This window comes from Mus caroli, chromosome 15, assembly GCF_900094665.2.
Source record: "Mus caroli chromosome 15, CAROLI_EIJ_v1.1, whole genome shotgun sequence".
Classification (NCBI taxonomy): domain Eukaryota; kingdom Metazoa; phylum Chordata; class Mammalia; order Rodentia; family Muridae; genus Mus; species Mus caroli.
In genome coordinates, this window is record NC_034584.1 from 73,658,531 (window position 1) to 73,664,263 (window position 5,733).

General features: G+C 49.2%; 2 protein-coding genes across 2 annotated transcripts in view; one reads left to right on the plus strand and one right to left on the minus strand.

Moving 5' to 3' along the window:
* Fam227a (family with sequence similarity 227 member A) overlaps positions 1-5,140 on the minus strand; it is a 46,567-nt gene extending 41,427 nt beyond the window's left edge. The window contains exon 1 of the mRNA XM_021183754.2: positions 4,660-5,140. The gene's annotated coding sequence lies outside the window, so the exon portion shown is untranslated. The remainder of the gene's footprint in view (positions 1-4,659) is intronic.
* Positions 5,141-5,150: 10 nt separating this feature from the next.
* Positions 5,151-5,733, plus strand: part of Cby1 (chibby family member 1, beta catenin antagonist) — an 8,846-nt gene continuing 8,263 nt past the window's right edge. The window contains exon 1 of the mRNA XM_021183862.1: positions 5,151-5,240. The gene's annotated coding sequence lies outside the window, so the exon portion shown is untranslated. The remainder of the gene's footprint in view (positions 5,241-5,733) is intronic.

The window sequence follows — 5,733 nt, forward strand, 5'->3', positions numbered from 1 at the left end:
AGTGAGTTCCAGGACAGCCAGGGCTATAGAGAGAAACCCTATCTCAAGAAACCAACCAACCAAACAAACAAAAACAAACAGTTGTGAGCTGCCCTGCAGGATTTGAACAATCAATGCCCTTAACCACTGAGCCATCTCTTCAACTCTGTATTGATTCTTTTTCATTTGAGGATGCCTGACCCTCCCCACACTCATGACAGAAATTTTTAGGGTTTTTTGTTTGTTTGTTTTTTACATTTAAAGTTTTTCAGGGTTCATGCACAGGAGTTCACATGCCATGGTGTGTGTGGTCATAAGACAATGTGTGGGAGACCTCCCTTTCCACTGAGTAGGCTCCAGAGATCAAACTCACCTCATCAATCTTGGCAACGCCCATCATCTGCAGAGCCGTCTGACAGCCCTGACTTAGCTTTAAGAGAAAAGAGGCCAGAGCACTGAAGAGCCCTGGGCTGCAGACCGCTCGGCGAGTCAGCATCTGAACTAGAAAGGAAAGCAAACTTCGCTGCTTTCCAGGGCCCCCCAGATGATGTGGAGAAGGTGTGTTCTGGAGAGCCCAGGAGAGATGACCACTGGGCTACTACTGTAGCCAGTTGAATGTCTTTATTCCAGTTGGTTTAACCACACTCAGGTCTAGTTGGTTTAACCACACTCAGGTGTTCAGGGATTTAAGTTGTGGCCTCGAGTGTCCAGAACACAAGGTTTTTAAAGGCACACACCGAGTCCTGGTATCTTGCTCACAGCTGCGGGGGGGGGGGGGAGAGGGGGGGCTTCATAGAAGCAAGTGGTAACTTGCCTAGAGGCGGACATAGCTAAGACATCACTCCCTTTGGCTCCTAGACTAAGGTTGGACATTTTTTTCCACAGGATTCTCCATCAAGGAGATCAGATTCTAGTTGAATCTGAAATGGCCTCAAAAAGAATACAAGACGGAGGAGCCTATGCACTCTCCTGCCCTGTCACGTGTAAGCCACAACGCTTTCTAGCTCTCAGGAGTTGTAATCGCAGGACAACAGTCCATCGCCTCAGCACAAGTTTTCAAGGGCTTTCTGTTTCCTCAGAAAAATGGCCCCATCACTATTCTTCGTCCCTAGCTTTGGGGTGCTCTGGCCTGTCTCCTGGACCCAAGTTTACAGCACATCTCCCTCGCTAATGCAAATGACCTGGCAATAATGAAGGCCAGAGCCTAAGGTCTTAGCCTCAAGGGACTCATTCACAGGAGAGCAGCAAAATGGAGCTTCATGGGAGACACTAATCCAGGTGGCCTCAACTGTGGTTCTTCCTGCACCCTGGTCTCCCAATACACTCTTCCTCCACTCTCTTCTCCCCAGCCACGCATCCAGAGGCCTGGATCACAGACTTGTCCCGGTTTCCTAACATGATATGCTCTTTAAAAAAATATTTTTATTAATGGGGACAGCACATGACCATGGGGCACACATGAAGATCAGAAGACAACAACGTCAGAGAGTCAGTTTCCTTTTGCCACCCAGGTCCAGAGATAGAGGCCAGGTCGCCAGGCTTGTGTGGTGAGCACTTGTGCCTGCTGAGCCATCTAGCTGGCCTGGTCATGCAATGCCCCTATGCCTCTGCACATGAGGGTCCTTGCATGGATTTGGCCCTGGGGTAATACATCCTCTTTTGAAAGACCTAGAATTATCCCAGGCCAGCAGAACCAAGATTCTTGTGTCTACTTTCATCTGTCTCAGCGCTTACTATATAAAATTGGCAGGCTTTGGGTACCCAGTCAAATCTTGTCTCGAAAAAGAAAACCTGAACTGCAATGACTTACTTCTATGTCTTTCTCCATCAGAACAATTACTGGGGGTGGGGGCAGGGAATCACTAGGATTAGAGACATCGCTCCAGACTTGTTTGTCCTTGGAAGAAGTTGTCTATCACAGACTGTAGGAAGCTGGAGGTCCTTGTGCTCACAAATAAGCTCTAGGGAAACTAGGAAAGAGATGGTCTCCTCAAAGGAAGAAATGTGCACTGGAGAGATGGTTAAGACTACTGACTGCAGCCGGGCAGTGGTGGCGCACACCTTTAGTCCCAGCACTTGGGAGGTAGAGGCAGGTGGATTGCTGAGTTCGAGGCCAGCCTGGTCTACAAAGTGAGTTCCAGGACAGCCAGAGCTATATGGAGAAACCCTGTCTTTAAAAAAACCAAAAACCAAAAAAAAAAAAAAAAACCAAAAACAAAAAAACCCTACTGACTGCTCTTCCAGAGGCCTTGAGTTCAAATCCCAGCAACCACATGGTGGCTCACAACCATCTGTAATGGGATGCAATGCCCTCTTCTAGTATCTGAAGAGAGTGACAGTGTGCTTATATACATAAATAAATCTCAAAGGGAGAAATGTATATAACCTGTTTTCTCACCCAGAAGGCACTGGTATAGTTAGTTCATTAGCATGGTGACCTTAGTGCTAACTGTGTGACCAGGCCATAGACCACAGAGATCCCCAGATCCTTTCTTGACCTTGTCTGTTCCAGTCCTCTATAGACTAGCCTTCCAGAAGACCCTTACCACCTTCCTTATCTTGAGCCTATTTTCCCAGTTATCCATAAAACCCATCTTTATGGAAGATCTCACCTGTACTTTGCTTTGTACGTTACTTTGAGATATCCTACCTTAAGCTTTGCTCTGCACATGGGATTGAGCTATTTATCACCAGGATTTTTTTTTTTTTATTTTTAAACAAATTGTGCTGTGCACAAAGATGCCTAAAATAAACTCTTCAGGGTCAGATTCTAAGTTTGAATGGACACCAGCTACTGAGTCCGGTTGAACCAAACTGCCTTCTTATGTCCGTCTGATCACTATTCTGCGGCCCTGGTGGTTGCAGATATCCCTCCACACCACCCCATCTCTGACCCTGTGCTGCTCCAAGTTGGCTGGATGGAGGGAAAGGCTGACTCAGACCCCAGGTCAGTACCGTTTCTTGCCTCCTGCTCCTTACCCTCACAGGCCAAGCAGCGGGGGATGAGAAGAGGCAGGTGCATCTCAGGGCTTCTCCTCGTCCTCCTACCCATTCCCCAGAATGGCTGGAAAATTACACTATGTTCTAGACTCTGATGATGCTGTCAGGAAGCTTCCAGCTTTAGCCGAATGCTATTACTCACACCTAATGGGAGAACTGAGTAGTTTCTAAAGAGGAATGTTTAAAATACACACATCGCTCCGGGCTGAATTCTCCCTCCTACCATTTAAGGATACGTGTGCTCTGGGGCCTGGTAAGCTTTCTACTGCCATTGCCTGCAGAGGAGGGAAAGCAAGCTTCATTGAAAGCCGTGCTGTGGCAAGCGCTGTGCCAAGTGCTGGGGGTGGATGCGTGGGAGCTGAGGAGCCCTTCCCCTCCGGGTACTGTGGCAGCTGGGACTGCCGATCCCCTGCTCAGAGCCAGCATTTGATAGCACGTGAAATGCAGACTGCCGTACTGGACCTCCGTTCACCATCAACGTCGAGCCACTCGGTGACTATTTACTGAGGACTTCCCACAGACTAAAAAGTGTGCTCCAACTGGGCACAGGATGGTAAACTGAGCCAAACTGGATCCATAGCTGGATGCTGCCCAGCCTCACAGCCACCAGCCACACACCAAAACAAAAGTTCTGAAATTTGGTTAGCGTGACTGAAGAAGGTAAAATTTCTTTTAAAATTAATAACCAATACATGGCAAAAATTTAAAATATTTGTTTATTCGTATTTTGGACAAACCGAGTTAAGTGCAACAATAGTCAAGTTAATTTAATCTGTTTTGAATTGACTTGTAAAAAGCCTAGGGCTGGGTATGGAACACTAGCCTTTAATCCCAGGGCTCTGGAGAAAGAGGTGGGAGGACTTTTGTAAGTTGGGAGAGCAGCCAGAACTACATAGTGAGCCCCAGTCTCAAATATCAAACAAACAAAGCAAAAGGGTAGGGGGTTGAAGGCAGGCTGGGTGTATGTCTGTAATTCCAGCACTGACAGGCTGAGGCAGGAGGATGAGATAAGGAGTACCCAGGGAGACTTTATCTCAAAATACGAAAGGTGCTTCGGGAATATCACCGGTAGAGGGCGCACAAGGTTCAATATAAAAAAGCTTCTAGAGCCGGGCGGTGGTGGCGCACGCCTTTAATCCCAGCACTTGGGAGGCAGAGGCAGGCGGATTGCTGAGTTCGAGGCCAGCCTGATATACAGAGTGAGTTCCAGAACAGCCAGGGCTACACAGAGAAACCCTGTCTCGAAAAAACAAAAACAAAAACAAAAGCTTCTAGAATGATCGCAACTTTCAAATGTGTTCTGCGTTATGTTTTTGTAGTGATTGCTACGCTAGATATGGTTGATTTTGATGTGGAATTCTCTCTTCGAACGCTGTGTGGCAAAGATGGAGGAAGACTGCTTGGAGCTGGGTCCTGTCCTTTATGGTGGGATGACCTCGTACACCCACTAGGCAGCCAGGAAACGCCTCCTAGATGGCCATTTCTTCATTTATCAAACTGAGCTACAATGTCCTTAGGACTTGAGGAATCCTGGAGCTGACTCTCCAATTCTCTGCCCCTTGTTCATTGGGCAACCTTCCCTGGACCTCAGTTTCCCTTGCTTGTGGGAGCGTGGAGGAGGCAGGACTGGCAGGAGCCAGTTTGCTACTGGCAGGGAGTCGTCATATCTGTCCGTCTTACCTGAAAGCTTCGGCGGAAGCGTCAGGGCGGGTTCCGCCACCGGCCCCTCCGGTGACCCGACCAAGCTCCGGATGTCCGCCAGCATCCGCGGCCCAAGGGGCGCGGTTTGCTTTGTGGCAGGGGCGGGAGAGCCGCAGGTCGGTCCATTTTGCTACTGTGAGTCCAGCCTGGGTCACCACTTAACATTTTTAACACAACAAAGCAGCTTTCGGCCTGCTTTGTTGCCAAGGAACACGGTTACTATGACGACGGCGGCGCTGACCCGGGGACCAGACCAACGTATTTAGGGGGTCATGCCTCTCCCGGCCTAAGCCACAAGGCATGTGTGTATCTCCAGAAGGCGTGCCCAAGGCTTTCTTTTATTCGTGAACCTTAGGGAGCCCACAGGGGCTCCGCTGTTTCGCGGAGGCTCGTCTCGGAGCTGGCTCCCTCTGCATTCTCAGTGGTAGAAGCCAGAGGGGCTGCGCATGCGCACGATGGTTGCCCGGCGCCCGCCAATCGCGGTCGCGGCGGTTGACGCGGCCTGGGCGGATCCTTGCAGAAGGCTGCGGGCTTGCTCGGGACTCCGGCTTCGCAGACAGGTACCTCTGGGAGCGGCGGGTGGATATCCGTGCCAGTCGTGGTGGGTGGGATGCCCGAGTACCCCTGGAGAGGACAGCGAGCAGGCTGGAAGGTGGCATGCTCCGCGGGCACATCTTGCGACGGCGACTCGGAGATGGTGTTTTGACCCATCCTTTGAAGGTCTTCTAACCCGTACTGAACTCTTTAGGTTTTGTGACCCGTGAGACTGGCTGGCTCTTAACTTTTTCGAGACACCTTTCCCTTTGAGAATCCAGTGAAAACCAAAGATGCTTCCTTTAATTTTTTTGTCAGAATGAAGATAATGTATTTTATAGCCTGATGCAAACTAAAGCTTCGCACAGTAAGTGCATTTTCCTGTAAAGGGGGACAATTTGATCTACTTCTCAGGGTCATGGTGAGCATCAAATGTCCCAACAGTTTGTAAACATGAAAGCACTCTTAACCTACGAGCTGCGTGCTGTTATCATTCGTTTGTTTGTTTTTTTTGTTGTT